Genomic DNA, 18,070 nt, shown 5'->3' on the forward strand with positions numbered 1-18,070 from the left:
GTTTTCAAGGATAGCCTAAAGAAAGACAGATTGGGGATTGCCAGGCCGATTAGAATAGAGAATTCTAGAGGAAGGTGAGTTAAACCTGAACTCCAGGAATTCAGACACGTTAAAAAAATCTGCTGGCTTTGTATGGGTTAAGTCCAATGAGGTACATGACACCTCACAGACTTATCTCTTTAATTTACATCTGACAATTTTACTCCAGGAGTACAGCTATTGCTACATTTCCAGTGCTCCAGTACTCCAGGAGAGTCGCTGTCTTCTCTTTTTCTTTATTTTTCAAAAAAATTTTTTGGGGGAAATAATTGTTTTGTTTTGTTTTGTTTAAGGCTATTGCCAATGAAGCCCTCTTAGTAAAGGGGTATGAATGAGAGCTTAGTGGGTATATCCAGGGTAAAAAAAAAAGGGGAATGGGGGTAGGTTGGATTTGCTGTCTTCTCATAGAGCAGCAGCTCTGCCTGGCTTTCTCGGATCTCCCTCTCCTCATTGGCTCAGATACAGCAGCAGGGGCTATTGGTTCCTGCTGCTTTCAATCAGAGCCAATTATGAGTGCGAGGGGGTGGGACCGAGTCACGCTCTGTGTCTTATGGACATAAAGAGCAAGGCTCAGTCCCCCCATAGCAAGCGGTTTTCTACAGGGGCACTTGTAGGGGAGCCAGGAGCGCCAGCAGAGGACCCAGAGAAGAGGAGGATTGGGGCTGCTCTGTGCAAAAACACTGCACAGAGCAGGTAAGTATAACATGTTTGTTACTTTAAAACAAACAAAAAAAAAGCAAGACTTTAGTATTACTTTAACTTGACTTCTAGTATTTCAGAACATTTTAGAATGTGTCTGAATTCCCGAAGTTAATATTTCCTTAATGTGCTTCACATTAAGTTACAAATGCTGCTCAGCCTGCCTCACTATCACTGCATTGGGAAGAGGAGGGAGGAATGTTGAGTTGCAGGAACAGAAGTAGACTTGGTAGCTGGGAGTGCCTGCTAGGACTCAGTGACAATTATGAAGTGACTTGGCGTTGTGGCACTGCACAGAGGACAGAGAGCATACAGTTTAAGCTGTATGACCGTATGCATTTGTTTTAGCATACTGGCTTTTCTGAGCTGCTCGCAGCTGCGGGCCCAGGGCTGAGGAGGTATGTGACTTGAGTGCGGCTGTACTATGGAGGGTGGCGGTTAGGTTAGTTCCGTGCCTGGCTGGCACAGTGCGGGAGCTTGGGCCAGCAAGACAACTCAGAAAAGGCATCAATTTATTTAACAAAGGAAATGGACAGGGCATATTTTTTATAGGGGCTGCATATTATTATTATTATTATTATTATTATTCAGGATTTATATAGCGCCAACAGTTTGCGCAGTGTTTTACAACGTGAGGACAGACAGTACAATTACAATACAATTCAATACAGGAGGAATCAGAGGGCGTTAGAGCTTACATTCTAGAAGGGACGGTCAAGTGCTGCAAAAGGTATTAACTGTGGGGGATGATCTGATGAAGAAAATAAGAGTACAGTTGTTAGGCTTGTGCAATTTGTTTTGTAACAAATCGAAATTCGGCCGAATTTTGCATCTTTCGGACATTCGGATGCATCCGAATGTCCGAATAAAAAAATAACGAATAACAACGAATACAAAAGAAATATAACAAATTAATTCGAGTGAATTCTAATGAATTTGGTAATTCTTTAAAGATCTAATGAAACAAAAGGTCAGCTCAAAGTAAATCTTATAGTCCAGTCAGCTAATTAATTTTGTGTCGGAGGATGGATTACTGGCAAAGTGCATTCCTGAGAACTGAGTTAGAAGGGTGTTGTATTGTATTTGAGCAAAGGAGAAGAGACGTTGTCATTGTGTGTGTTAAAAGATTCAATAAACAAACGACTTTCCAAACTACGAATCATTATCACGAATGTCTATACATACATAAATAGCGAATTTCAACGAATACAAACAAATTCATTAGACACTCTATGAATAATAACGAATTATCCGAAAACTTATTAACGTAACATAACGAATATTACAGAACGAAATGATGTATTTTACGAATGACAACGAACCGAAACTAAACAACATTTTCTGTTGTGCACAAGTCTAGTTGTTAGTAATGAGTAGAATAGGCTTCTCTGAAGAGAAACGTTTTCAGGGATTGCCTAAAAGTGGAAAGAGTTAGAGATAGTCAGACAGATTGGGTTAGGGAATTCCAGAATTTTTGTAGAACGGCAACTTAATGCTTATTTAGTGCCACATCCAATATTGAAGCTAAAAGCGAAACACCCCTTAGTGGTGGACTTTTTAGACAAATAGAAAATAAGAAAGTATCTTAGTACAAATATGTTTTATATATAAAATATATTTGTACTAAGATACTATCTTCTTTTCTATGTGCCTAAAAAGTTCACCACTAGGATGTTTTTTCGCTTTTAGCTATGGGCATACAACATGGCTCACCCTAACTTACAGCAGAGAGTGCACAAATATGTGATCTTGGGGGGCCTGCACTAAGAGTATATTTCTATATTAGCACTCCTTCCATCCTAAAAGACTAATAGCTTTTGCCATTAAACATAGCTACCAACTGTCCCTGATTTCCAGGGACTGTCCCGGATTTGGATGATTTGGAACAAAGTCTTGCTTGTCCATCTTTCCTCCTCATTTGGTCCGATCTATATAATTGTATACAAAATATACTTTTTATCTTTCAAAAAGTATTTCCCAGTGCTCAGCCGTTCATTCAATTTGTAAATTGCTTTTAAAACCCAGTATAAAGGAATAGTAGTGGTAAAATAAAGTACTTGTGGGTTTAAGTAATCATTTTATTGTATAATCCTACTTTAAGGAGGTGTGTGTCCTATGCCTACATACTTCTGCTAATAGGTGTCCCTAGTTCTCATTTCAAAAAGTTGGTAGGTATGCATTAAAAATAGGGCTGTTACTGATTAAAATTTTCTTGTTCGATTAATTGATTTTTTTTTTAATTACACATACAGATCCAACTACTTTTAGCTGATCTACTTGCATTGCAACTCTGCATTAGTCAGTCGTAAATGTGGTATACACTATATACAATCACCCGACACTAGTTAGTTTCCACAATCCATGACTTAACTTCACAGTTCATACAAATACGTTATAAATTCAAGTTGTAGCACTGACGTAAGTAATTTTTTTTCCACAGTAGCGTGACAGTCCCTCCACCTCCAGTATAACTAATCACTCTCACCTTATGGCATGGACCCCTGTGCAAACAGGTGGTCATGCAAGCGGGAATCAAAAGGGTTAAGACCATAAACTTCTCTCACGTTTCCTTAGATCTCAGCAAGGACCCCAGGTCATGGGTAGAAAGAAAAGATCTAAGTGCTCAACGCTTAAGTATAATATTTAATTTTTGTGTTCAAACACAAACTACTCACATAAAGATGATGAAAACACAGCATGTAAAGCCGACAATCGTGTTAGTTCCCGTAGGGCAGGAACGGGTGACGTCATACGTCGCTCCTCCCACGTACACATTTTGTTCAATCAGAACTTCGATGTCACCGGGGGAGGAGTCCAGTGACATCGATGTCTGTGATGTCACTGGATCTCCGATGGAACTCCCTGAAGACCCGAAAGCTGGCGGAGAGGTGAGTACCGATAAAAAGAATTTTGATCAATCAAAAAAATTATTAATTGATTAATTGATTAATCGAGGAATTCATCTTTAATTTCCACAGCCCTAATTAAAAACTGTAGGGAAGTTCAGGTTTATACTCTTCTTTTTTAGTTCCTATTTTAACATAAGAGCTGGTTAATATTATGTATTATGAAATCACTAAAACACTAGACCGTATGTGCTATCCATCTGCAAAAGTCGTCACCTCGATTAAAGCATTTTTAAACCCAAAAGCAAACATTTACTATATTGCAGCTGACCCTTTCCTGGATGTGATGGCTGCATTCATTCTCTTTTTTCAGCTTTTTTTCTTCTATATTCACCTGGTGATCCAGCCAGTAAGTCTTGTTGTTTTTCAACAGAACAAGCTCTCCAGCAGAGGTGATTACTTTGGCCAGCTTGCATTTATTTGCAGTATGCAAAAGAAAAGAAAAAACTGCTTATAAAGTGATAGCTGGAGTTTGGCTTGAATTTGTGCATTTTTTAGTGTATCTAAATATGATAGTCTATTTACCCCTCCCCCCCCCCCCCAGGATAACCACCTAATGACCACCCTATAGCAGACTTACTGCTACAGTGTGACCGCTCCATATGTGATTAGTTTCAGCAGATGCCGATCAGTGGGCGCCGGTGTTCTATCAAATTACTGCTACCCATCAGCAACGGAAGTGACGTTCTGACCAAAAATACTTACCGCGCATGCGTGATGCGTTCCACCATGCACCGTGCGGCCACACACTTTATGATCTGATGGTAGCAGTATTCTGATAGAACACTGCCCGTCCTGCATTAAAGACATATTCTCCTCTCACAAGGGACACTCTCAGCCCCTAATGGTGGTTCTAGCTCCACAGTGGAATAGATGCCATGTGGACATCTTACTACACCCAGCTACGTCTTGAATTTCAGAGTAATTTTTGCAATAAAGTGAGCGTATATAAATAAATATAGTATATTGATATCTGTAATATTGATTTATATACGCTCAATTTATTGCTAAAATTGCTATACAATTCAAGATGTACCTGGCTGTACTAAGATGTCCACATGGGTGTTCTATGAGAATACCGCTACTTGTTGGATCATAAAGTGTGTGGATCACATAGTGCGCAGTGGAACGCATGGTGGAATGCATCACGCATGCGCAGTAAGTATAAATTGAATGGATGTCCGCTGGCACCCACTGATCGGCGAGGAGAGACTGGGGATGGAGCTCTGCCTATGTAACCAGGGCATAGCTCTGTCCTGTCAGCAGGGATGTAGTGGATTTTGTTTCCCTTCAAAGCAGGGAAAAAAATCCAACACATCCCTTTGTGGAAGCAGCACACAGTGTACACAAAAACACAAAGTATCAAAAGTGTCAGATTGTATGCCGCAATATCACAGTCCCACTATAAGTCACTTATTGCCGCCATTACTAGTATAAAAAAAGAAAAGAAAAATTTCAGTATAAATAGCATAGTTTGTAGATGCTGTGACTTTTGCACCTAGCATTTGATATACCCTTATTGGGTTTTCTTTTTACCAAAAATATGTAGCAGAATACATATTGTCCTAAAATCAGGAAGAAATTATTTTTTATTTTTGGATATGTTTTATAGCAGAAAGTAAAAAATATTGTTTTTCTGTTTTTTATTTTTTTTAAATAGTTTTTCTATTTTTGTTTATGGCGCAAAAAATAAACTACCACCAAAAGAAAGCATTATCTGTGGGTAAAGAAAATCCATTATTGATGGACAGTGTTGCATGACTGCACAATTATCAGTTAAAGTAACACAGTTCCGCATAGCAAAAAATGACCTGCTCATGAAGGGGGGAGGGGGGTGGTAAATCTTCAGAGGATCAAGCGGTTAACAATGCTGTTGTCCAAAGGTGCCCCCGGTGCTCCTTCTTCCAGAGAGGGGGCACTCTATTAAAAGAGTTGCTTTACTGGCCAGATCATCAGGTGAAAACAGAGGGGAAACACTCAGTTCAGTGTTCATCTCTGCTGTATACAATATATAAGTATTTTTGAAGTACTAGTTAGCAGTAGTCAGTCTATGGTTTGCCCATTCTTTGTGTTCAGCCTGTAGTCATGGACTTTTTACTCCTGCACCATCATAAAAAATGTAATTAGAAGAAAATTCCGCACTTACCACTTGTTGCTCACAGAGAGATGTTCTACCATCACTCCAGGTACTGTATACAGTTCAGATTTTCCACTAGAATTTAGTAGATACTGCTTGTGTACCCTATAAGATGGTCACTGGGAATAATGCTGCTTCTGCATACCCTGAAGCTGGTCATTGGGAATGGCAGAGATATTGCCTCTGTATCCTATTCCTAAATCGCTGGCCTTTGGGATATACAGATGTTGCTCAGTATCCTAAGTGGCCAGTCCTTGTAAAGGACAGAGGTAAGGTCTTTGTATCCTGTGTAGATGGCCCCTATGAATGATAGATGCAACTGTATCCTGTGTAGCTATTGTTTGGGAATGACAGAGTCATGGCTTCTGTATCCTATATAACTAGTCCTTACAAATGAAGGATAATACTCTGTATCCTATGTAGCCAGTCTCTGGGAATAACATATTACTCTATATCCTATTTTTCCAGTAAACAGGAATAACAGAAATTCCATATTTTTATTCTATGTAGCTAGCCACTAAAATGATACATGAGCATTGGTTTTCCCCAGGAAATGCATGGAATAGGAAAAGCATAGGAAACAAGAGAATGAATGAACACCACAAACATCAATTTTATCAGTAGGTTTTCTTACATGCAGTTGTGAAGATAATATAGACACTACAGTTTGCTTGATATATAGTAAAATCAAAATTGTTGTATGATTACTTTATTTAATATGTGTTTTCTGTGATGAAGAAATTCTGTGATGAAGAAATATTATGACTTTTATATGTGCATTTTAAAAACATAAAATGTATTTGAAAACATATGTAGTGCTCACTAGTGGCCCCTTTAAGTTGCCCGGAAGACTGTTTCTCCTATCTGAAGATTGTTGCTCCCTCCCCTGCCTGGAAACAGAATGCAGGGAGAGAAAAGAAGAAGACATTGACTGGATGCAGCTTAAGTTAAAGAGGGAGTCCGCGCCTAGCAACAGGACTAGGGCACTTTGGCCAGACTGTAGACCTACCCACCACCCTTGCAATGAGCAGCAACCAGCAGGGGCTGTGTGTGGGTACTCAGGGGTGGGGGCTTAGCAAGAGGTAATGGGCAGCTGGGAGCCTGTGCACAGAGCTTGAGGTTGCTGTGCACCCAGAGTGTTACGAGAGCCCGCGGCCACAACCAAGCTGCAGGAGAGAGCTGCTGGAGAATGTGCTGCTATGCTATTTAGTGCTGCCCTAAAGAGAGACTGTTTGGTGTAATTACTGTGCCACTGTGTTGCTGTGGGAGAACCACAAGGCTATCCAGCACTATGCTGTCTGCTGGAAATTCACACTTTTTCTGGGATATTATTTTATCATTATCTACAGTACATCCAACACATTGTTCCCAACAGCACTGTCCACAACCCTCTGTGCTCTCCTTGTTTTTCTAGTGTTTCTGCCACAGGTCTCCCCACACTGTCTACACTATATTCCCTGGCAGTTGCCTCTTTAGTGTCCACATTTGGAAAAGTTGGAGTTAGGAAGGATAAGAGTTAGCAAGAGGTAGAATACTCTGTGGAGTGACAATGTCACCTAGGCCTTCATGGGAGAACTAGGGCTTCATCCAAGCTTGCATGATCGTCAGTGAATTGAATTTCACCTCTGGGGAATGCCTCCAGCACCTTCTATTATGTATCCAGCTAGGAAGACTGGAAAACTCTTTTGAGAATACCCTGTTAGTTGTGTGATAGTACTATGCCCTGTTATAATGTAAAAAGAGATTATTACCTGTAATTCTCATCCAGGCAGGTTGAGGGGCTCCAGGGTGCTTGTTTCTTTCAGAAGAAACTGCCATTTCAGTTTCCTCAGTAGTTAGAAAAAAAAAACAAGTAAGTAACCTGGAGTTTGGAGGCTTTGTAAGCAGACTGAAAATAGCCAGTTAGTTGCTGTCTCGGAAAGGGAGGGTAGAAGTTTATGGCTTCCTAGTTCTTTGGTCTTCTTTGGGTTTTTCTCTGGGTCCGATTGACTGATCCTGTGTTATAAAAAAGGGTTAGTGGTCCAGAGTTAGGGCAGTTGGGAGTTGGGGGGTGGTTAGAGAGAGAGAGACCCGGAGCCAGTAAGGTAAAGAGATGGAGAAAAGCACCCGTGAGGAGCAGAATAATGTTGCAAATAAAGAAAAAATAATATAGCACATATAATTGCGACACTAATCATATTGTGATTGAATGTTATTAAAAATTACTTCTCCTTTTCAATCTGCAGCTGCTGTAATTTTCTGAGAATTCATTGCAATAGGGCTACCTGGAGTTGTCTGTACACACCACTTCCCAGAAACATAATTTCCTGCTTGTGTGATTGGCTCACCACACGATTGCTGGCAGGGGATTGTCTGTTGACTGTTGTCCTAAAATCTTACCGCTAGTATGCTCCTTTTGACAATTGTGTTGGTAGTGATTTATGGGCCACTCTAATTATTTAATTTAAATGTATTAGTGCAAATCCTATCTAGTGAACCATAGGGATAAGAAAAAATATATATTTCACAAAAATATATACATATAGCTTAAATTAGTACATATAATATATTTATCTGATAACAATGGTGATCAAGTGACTACAAAACAATTAACTCAAAACTATTCATAATCTTCTATTCAAAAAGTCCCATCCATATAGCACAACACTTTTTTTGATAAGTGATTCTGAATCCACCAGCATGAAAATTCTTGCAAGATGTGATAGAAATGATTCCAAATAGGTTGCATACACCTCCACCAGAGATCGCAACAAACAACACCCAATCGTGATTGAAAATGCAATCTACTTACCAGATCTGTTTGACCACTTTAATTAAAAAGTAAGTCAAACAACACCTGTACAGGTTTGTGCCTGTTCACATGAATATTGACATGGGTACATAGGACAAAATCTCTCCCTCTTCACAGACTCAAGTGGTATATAGGAAAGAGCAAAAAACATCCATAGCCTGATACTGTTTTTATTTTATTTTTTGAAAAGGTTTAAAACTTAGCCAAATGGCTCCTTACATTATCGTGTGCCCGACCCGGCACTGTGGCTGTTCGCCTTTCAATTTGGGATTCACCGGCTGAAGTGTTTCCACTATGAGCCACCACTACGGCGTGCGTTCCGAGCTGTCAGGCCGACAACCAAGGTAACCGGATGTGGCGTCAAAGAAAGCGTGACCAGGTACCGCCTCGATGTACGTTTCATCATCAACGTCTTCAGGAAGCAACAACGCTTCTTTTGTACTAATTTAAGCTATATGTACCGTATATACTCGAGTATAGGCCGACCCGAATATAAGCCGAGGCCCCCAATTTACCCCCAAAAAAACTGGCAAACTTATTGACTCGTGTATAAGCCGAGGGTGAGACATGCCTGTCCATCCCTGTGTGTGTGTCCGTCCATCCCTGTGTGTCCGTCCATCCCTGTGTGTCCGTCCATCCCTGTGTGTCCGTCCATCCATCCCTGTGTGTGTGTGTGTCCATCCATCCATCCATCCCTGTGTGTGTGTGTCTCCATCCATCCATCCATCCATCCCTGTGTGTGTGTGTCTCCATCCATCCATCCATCCCTGTGTGTGTGTGTCTCCATCCATCCATCCATCCATCCCTGTGTGTGTGTGTCTCCATCCATCCATCCATCCATCCATCCCTGTGTGTGCGTGTCTCCATCCATCCATCCATCCATCCATCCCTGTGTGTGTGTGTCTCCATCCATCCATCCATCCATCCATCCCTGTGTGTGTGTGTCTCCATCCGTGTGTGTGTGTGTGTGTGTGTGTGTGTGTGTGTGTGTGTGTGTCCAGCCTACCTGTGTCCCGAGCCTTTGTCCCGAGCCTCCGTCCCGTGTCGTGCCTTGCCTTCGTCCCGTCCCGTCCCGTCCTGTCCTGTCCCGTGCCGTGCCTTGCCTTGCCTCCGTCCCGTGCCCTCTTCGTCGGCGGCCATTGTAAAATTCAAAAGCCGCGCCTCCTCCTTCGCCTGTGATAGGCGGAACACTGAATTTCCCAGCAGCCTGTGTTCCGCCTATCACGGACGTCGTATCATCCTCGTCCGTAGTACGAGGATGAGAAGATGCCCGTGATAGGCGGAACACAGGCTGCTGGGAAATTCAGTGTTCCGCCTATCACAGGCGAAGGCGGAGCCGGAGGCGCGGCTTTTGAATCATAGAATGGCCGCTGTCTGTCTGCTCGACACGCTGATCGAGCGGGCAGACAGCGATGACTCGAGTATAAGCCGAGGGGGGCACTTTCAGCCTCAAAAAAGAGGCTGAAAATCTCGGCTTATACTCGAGTATATACGGTATATATTTTTTGTGAAATATGTATTTTTCCTATCACTATGGTTCACTAGATAGGATTTGGACTATGTGACCTGGGGGACAGGTAGCAGGTATAAAGCTCCCTGGGATGAGCAGTTTCTCAGGCACAGATACCAAATCCAGAGATGAAGTGACAAACAGTGCTGTGTTTATTTGTGTTATATACAAGTCCATATACAGGTGCTGTACAGTGTTCCAGAAAACAAAATAAAGGACAAAATAGCAAAACACAAATCCTAGCCGTGTCACGGCTCTAACTATACAATCTGCAGGCCCTCACTACCAGGCTGAACAAGCCTAACACTTGTCAGTCTCTACAAAAACTGTTAAACAGCTTTTACCAACCTTAGTCTCTTCACAGACCAATTGTGTGTGTATGTCCCAGGCAGAGAGCAAAGGCTGTCTGCTCAGGTGAGCTTAAATTAGCATGGGGAAGAGGACCAAGATCCGAACTGGATCATGGATCACAGATTTCTGAACGTGTATGAGAGGAGCCTGGGAGAGGTATAAACCCCGAACAGGACTTTTCCTGGCTCTCTCTGGGACGCTCTGCTACAACTAATACATTTAAATTAAATAATTAGAGAGCCCCATAAATCACTACCAACACATTATTGAGGAGTTACACACTCCCTATCAAGGGTGCAGATTTTTTGTTTTATATTTGTATCTACACGTTTTTTTTATGGCGCAGAGTTCTCACAATTGATATTCAATTGTTTTCACACTCCTTTTGACAATTGTTGTCCAATTTTCGACCAACAAATGTTGGATGACAGGCTAGTAAATTTCCTGCGGACAACGGGTTGATTTTCGTATTGATGATGGTGCCACCATTGATTTTCGAAATTCGACCAACCAAGCCTTCAATTTCACCTTATGTTGCTACATAAAAGAATTTTCGTGTCTGGGAATATTCTTTTCTTTCCAGGAATATACTTTTCTTGCACTCATTCATGTGCATTCCTTTTTCATTTATATTTCTCATATGATTCTCCTATCATTGATTAGAAAATCATTTGTTTTTCAAAAAATTTCCAACATGTCCAATCACTCAAATTCGAAACCCGCGCGAAAATTGCCCGTTGCTGTGTCCCACTAATGGTGCGACATTTGAACAAAAATTATTTGAAAAGATTTTCGAAAGAAAATTTGTTTGGAATTCAAACCATGTATGGCCTATCTAAGATACAAGTCAGGTTTCAGGCATCCCCTGCAACAAAAATGTCATTTTTGGAGAGATACTTTCAATAGGAGCACGTCTAAGGGGTTGCAGGTCCAGCAGATTTCCTCATTAGTGCCCTACAGGTGCACACCTGACAGTTAATTATGAAACCACTCCCATTGGACCCACTCAGAACAAAGGCACAGACAAACACACATGAATTTCTTCAAAATAACAGAAGATAGGAATCTACAACAATGGTTGTTATAATCCTTGCAATACACATTAATCACCCAGAGGGGAATGTTCTTTTTCTCAACAAAAGTGGATTTACACTTTAAGTAATACCCAGGGTGTAGGGGTCAGAATTAGTAATGCAAAGATTTCAGGGGTAAGGATTAACTAACACACAATGTTCAGGGTAATGATTAGGTAACACAGAGAGTACAGGGCCAGGATTAAATGATGCAGAGTGTTCAGGAGTCAGGATAATGGAACGCACAAAGTTCAGGATTCAGGATTAGGTAATGCACAGAGTTTAGGAGTCAGGATTAAGTACCATGCAGAGATCAGGGGTCATGATTAAGTTATGCACAGGGTTCAGGGGTCAGAATTAGGTAATGCACAGAGCTCAGGATTAAGTAAAACACAAAGTTCAGGGGTCAGGAGCAAGTAACCCACAGATCGTGCCTGGTGTCTGGCTTTATAGCTTTACCCTACCATCATCTCTGAGAGTCTGGCAAGATAGTATAAATATTGCAGTGGACAACGTCCAACTCAAAGCATGCTGCACAAATGTCAGTCCAAAATGGTGCAGCTGGATAGGCTTGTGCATGTGCAGCAAAATGGAGAGCCATGCAGGAGCACCAATACCTCAATAATTTTATGATAGCAGGACCATGACAATGGATAGATGTAACAAAATGTCATCCCTTTAAATCTGAACATTTGTCAATGAATTTTTGTTTAGGGGCTACAATATGCCCCCTCAAACTGACATTGTGATTTTTGGTGTACACCTCGGGACCTGTCACCCGCTGACTTTATCTTTCTAGAACTACAGCTACAGCAGTCAGTTGCCCCTATTTAAATTACTCTACCTCTTACAAGAGCCATAGCTATAGATATCCATAGACATGAGATTAGAGTTGCCTGATCTAGCAATTACAGTTTAATTGAAAATGAAAAAATTAATGATATGTCTGTATGCCAGCCATTCATAAGAGAGGAATCAATCTTGAACGCTGGGGTTTTGATCCACGATTCCTAGGAATCCTACGTGCCTTGTACTCGAATCCCAGTGCGCGGGTTCATTCGCGGAGCTGTTACTCTAATCCCTTCCCCATAAAGAAAGGGACTAGGCAAGGCTGTCCTCTTTCCCCCCTCCTTTTTGCTATTGCCATTGAGACCTTGGCTATAGCAATTAGACATAAACCTAACATCAAGGGAGTCCTTTGTGGGAGGCAAGAACACAAATGCGCGCTATTTGCGGATGATATACTCTTATTCTTCACATCCCCACTGATCTCAACGCCAAATATACTTTCCCTACTAGACAAGTTTGGTAAAGTATCAGGGCTACTCGTTAATATCTCTAAATCAACGGCCTTATATTACTGCACAATATTCAGAGCCATTTCCCTATTCATTGGTGCACGACACACATCCCATACCTAGGGATTAATCTCACACCTAAATTTGAATCCCTTTTCCCCGCAAACTATCCCGCCGCTTTCAAAAAACTCTCTTCTGATCTCGCTTCCTGGGCCAAGCATGATCTTTCTTGATTGGGTCGTATAAACTCAATTAAGATGACTTTCCTTCCACGCATTTTATATTTATTCAGGGCACTCCCTATCCCGATATGCAAGTCACAATTACATAAAGTCCAATCTAGCATATTGAAATTTATATGGGGCACCAAGGGGAGGAGATGCTCTAAACAAGTCCTATATCGTCTCAAATCACAAGGTGGACTCGCTCTACCTAATATTTGGTGGTACTACCAAGCAGCAAGGCTGGCCCAGATTTCCATTGTCTATGCTCGGGGGGCTAAACCTGATTGGGTTGCTATGGAAAGACAGGCAGTCCCTAGACACACTATTGACTACCTCATTTGGGCCCCCCCCCAAAACGAGACCTCCAGTTATGGCTCCCACACTCTCACACTCTCTGTCCCTTTGTGACCAAATTCATAAAAATTCAGCCCTGATCTCACCACTACGCCCTCTAACGCATATTTTTCACAATCCTAAGTTCCCTCCTGGAATGAATATACTGGCCTTCACTTGGTGGCTCAATAAAGGTCTATTCAGAATAGGGAACTTCTTCACCCCTTCGGGCCCCTTATCCCTCACGTATTGCTTCAAGAAATTGGAAATGCCAAATGATGAACGGTTCCGCTTTTCCCAGATCTCACACTTTCTCAACTCTATCTGGCCTGATAAATCAGTTCCCCCAAGAGTTACGAACTATGAAGCATGGTGCTCGGATGTCGTTGATCAGAGGGGTGGGATCCCCATCATCTATTCCTCCCTAGCCTCGGCATTGTCCAAGCCATCTTACACCCTAGCATGGGAAAAGGATCTGGACCTGCAATGGGAGAGGGACAAATGGTTTGCCTGTCTCCAACGGTCCTACAGAGGCATAATGAATGTTTCTTTGATTGAAGCTAGTCTCAAAGTCCTTCTCCACTGGTATAGGGTTCCCTCTCTCCTCGCAAAAATTTACCCCGACGCATCCCTGCTATGCTTTCAACAGTGCAACCATACTGGTACCATGCTTCACATATGGTGGTCTTGTCCGCGATTGAGGGGTCTCTGGAACAAAGTCTTCGCCTTACTACGCAAACTTACGTCTGCCCAGATCCCTCAGACGCCGGACATAGCGCTACTCAACCTCAAAATTGAAGGTTTAACCAAGCACTCACAAGCATTGGTCTTTTTCATTCTATTAGGCACGAAAATCACAATAGCGGCCCATTGGAAAAAGATGACGGTTCCGTTCTCAGCGGTAAAAAATAAAATTGCCTGGATCATGGCGCAAGAGAAAATAGTTAGTATCCTTCAAGATAAAAAACGCAGTTTTGAACTTACTTGGGAACCATGGGCCAAACATTGCCATATTCCATTATACCCGGGCTATCAGTTCTCTAGTTGATTGTGCCACTGGGTGTCCCACACACCCCCCCTCCTTTCTTTCCCTCTCTTTTTCTCCATCTTTCCCCTTCTCTATCCTCCTTACTGATGGCTCTTTCTTCCACCTATCCCTGCTACCTGTTGGTTTAGGCCGAACCGGTTTTGGTTAGATTGTGCTGCACACTCACGGAGTGGGGGGGGGGGGTATATCCTCCTGTCCCCCACATCCACTGTTCTTTGTTTTATAGTGATGAGGCTTATACATGTTTCGCACAACTTTGCTTTGGTGAGGATACTGTAGTGAGATAGCCCTTTGTCCCGGTTCCTTGGGGGACATTGGAGTACCCATCTGTCATTATTCCCCTTCTGGGGTGGGGGTTGGAGCACCTGCGGGGGAGGGAGGGCGGGGGGAGCCCTCAGTTGCAGCAAGATCCCTTTTGGGGTGGCCTCCCGCTGTCTGCTCCCCCGTGAAGTCTGGGGGGCGGGTGGGGAATGTTACTTCCCCCCTGGCTGGACCCCCTCTATGCCCCCTCACCCCTAACATTCGCTGTATGGTCTGATAGTTAGTCCTAATGTCATGACTTTCTCCGAATTACTCACTATAGCAGATTTTTTATGTCCTCAATCCGGCTTAACCTATGCGCGGCCTGCATGATGCACTAAGAAATCTTTGGCCTCGCGGCACGTTTTGTATACTTCTGTACTTTCTTTGTTTACCACACTAACTCTGTTCATTGTTGTACCTGACAATGCTCTGTACTTTCGTATATACAAAATAATAAAACAGTTTGAAAAAAGAGAGGAATCAATTATCCAAACCGTTTATTTCAGCCAATCACTATTGTTCAACAAATATAATTGGCAAAGGGTGGTGTCAGCCCAGCTGCAATGGCTGGCATGGATCATGTCATGGTTTGATCTTCTGTACATTTTAAAATGTCTGGGATATCTCTCTTGTGGACAATCCCACTGCGGTACTCCTTAAAGCGGAGGTTCACACAAAAATGGAACCTCCACTTTTCAGGTATCTGCACCCACTTCTGGGCATAGACTCCTGTGGGAGTCAAGCCCCTTCATGCCCCCCCCCCCCCGCTGTGTTATGGGAAACACACACAGGTCCCAGAACACAGCGGGGACCAGTTAGGATGCACAGTGTGACTCGCGCATGAGCAGTAGGGAACCGGGAAGTGAAGCCGCAAAACTTCACTTCCTGATTCCCTTACCAAGGATGGCAGCAGCAACTGCAGTATTTGTAGCTGCTGGCTTTTAATATTTTTTTTGGGAGTGGACCCCCACTTTAACTTAAACCCTATATCAAGCAAAAGATACTGTAGATCGCTATTAAAACAATTACCGAATGCCGTCAAGGCTTGCATCCCTAGCATGTGGAAACAATGATACCCACTGACTATTGCACAATGGTTTGCCAGGGTGAATAATATCCAACAAATGGAACATTTGACTGCTGCCCTCAGAGACAAAACAGAGGAACAGTATGTGTGGTGGCTTCACTGGCACCTGTTTTAATATTCTGACACTACTCCTGACAATGAAGCCGATTAGGGGAGACAGTCTCCACTGCCGTGGACCCCCTTTCTCACATACCCTTCCCTTGCTCACCCTCCCATTTCTTCTTTTTTTTCTTTCTCTTGCTACCCTGTCTCCTTGTCCCTTTTCTGCCTCCACCTCCCGAGATGCCCTGCTCAAAAAAGATAAAAATGCCGATTGATGCGCGTTGAAACAAGGGGTTGACTGATCGAAAGCCCCACCTGCAACTACTAAACCATACCTCCTGAACTCATCCTTCTAGCTTCCATCCTAATGGTAATAAGTACTTGGTATTTGAAGTCTTTTCAATGCCACTTTACCTCCTATTAGCAGTTCTGTTTGAGGCGCAAGCCCCTCTGGCACTAGCTTAATAGTATTGTAAAGTTTTTTTGTACCATGATGTTTCATTGTTTTTTACTGAAGACTGCTTTTGATGATCTATTTGTACCCACATATGTTTCCATAACATGTTGCTTTATTTTGGTGAATACCACTAAATAAAGAATGTTAAAGAAAGATGTCTACAGGTAGTATAACGCATCTTTCACTAAACCTTTTATCTTTAGTTTTGGTTAGTGTATGATAGGCTTATAACCCCTGTCCAGTTTTTGTTTTTATTCTGTGTCCTTTTTGAGAGGTTTTCCCCTTTTCCTGAAGGCAGGGCAGGAAAATTCTACAAAGTTAGTAAAAAGGTTTTCTTTTTTTTAAAGTTTTCATTGTAACAGATGTCCCCAGTGGAAGCTTTGCCCTTTATTCCTGTCCTAGTGATAGCTGAGAAATTATGCATTTCCCATCATTTTCTGCCCCAGTGACAATGGTCAGCAGAACAAGGGTCCAAAAAGTTTTGGCTAGAGACACATTTTAATCTCATCTGCCATCCCTTTAAAATGTAGGCTCAATGTATTATTATAGATATTGTGTCAGAACTCTTTACAATGGTTGGTACTGGTAGATACAGTTGGGAAAATAGATGGCACAAATCTTGGCAGAAACGCCCCAAATAAAAGTAAAAAGCTTATTGGCACAGTCACCAAAAATTAAATATTAGCATTTAATCTTAATATTTCAACTGCACATCACAGAATGATTTTGCATCAACATTGTACTGTTGGCTTGTAGGGTTGAGCATTTTATCTTGGTGGCACGTAGTATGAATCAAATTTTATTATGCCAGTTAATTCACTGTTCATAATCAAGTGTAAATATTGGCCTGCTATGATATTTGTGGAGATACACAATTCAAACAAGGAAATTGAAATGAGAAATTCAGTTCTTGTGAACCTTGCTACTATTCCTTTGAAGCAATGTTTTTTTTAAAATTTGATTTAAAATTTTTACCTTCAAAATTAAAGTTTTTTTGTGCATTTTTTACAGTGGTGCAATTAGTTACAAAAATGCTTTTAACACATTTTACACATTGAAGTCAATTTACTAAGGTCTCGTTCACGTGTGCAGCTACACCGCAGCTCTAAAAAAAATACGATCTGCAGTGAATTGCTTTTCTGAGGACAATTGGCAAGCAGTGGGGAGGGCATATGTTGCCTCCTCAATGCTTGCTTTAACCCTCAAAATGCCAAATCACTGCATTGCATGCAGTTGCTGGGCAGTTCAGTATGGTCCCATGAATGCAATATGCCATGTAACTGGCTGCAATGCTAAGTTTTGGGGCACTAAAACAGCAGCTCGCCCACATGCTTTTAACACTCTTCCCCGCATCCTGTGTGAATAAGTCCTTTAGGAGTAGAGTATGTTTACTTTGCAATGTGAATTCTAACAATAAATCCTATAAAAAAATGGAATCTTTAAGCATTATTGATAGAGAACCATAAATACCCAGCTGTTTGTATAAATAAAATAAATATATTTTATTCATACTTTTTTAGAAAACCACAGTCATGCATAAAACAATAGGACCTCCTAACTGTTAACTCAAAAATAGAATACATTTTAATGTTATCATATCCTTGGTACAACAAACAGTCCTCCAAATGAAACTATACAACGTAGTTAATACTGTATGGTTTTTTAAATTGTGTTAAAAATTATTGCTGTGTTTTCATTAGCAATAAGGATCTGCCAGTGGAAGGCTTTTAGGAATCACAGTTCTCATTTGGAGTACCGTTGACCCTAGGATG

General features: G+C 41.7%; 1 protein-coding gene across 1 annotated transcript in view; it reads right to left on the reverse strand.

The window, feature by feature from the left end:
• The window catches only part of SORD (sorbitol dehydrogenase), a 170,333-nt gene extending 164,415 nt beyond the window's left edge, over window positions 1–5,918 (reverse strand). Inside the window, exon 1 of the mRNA XM_077472608.1 lies at window positions 5,791–5,918. The gene's annotated coding sequence lies outside the window, so the exon portion shown is untranslated. The remainder of the gene's footprint in view (window positions 1–5,790) is intronic.
• Window positions 5,919–18,070: the final 12,152 nt, after the last annotated feature.

The sequence above is a fragment of the Lithobates pipiens genome, unplaced genomic scaffold (genome assembly GCF_037356315.1).
Source record: "Lithobates pipiens isolate NorthernLeopardFrog02 unplaced genomic scaffold, aLitPip1_a1.2 Scaffold_8, whole genome shotgun sequence".
NCBI lineage: Eukaryota > Metazoa > Chordata > Amphibia > Anura > Ranidae > Lithobates > Lithobates pipiens.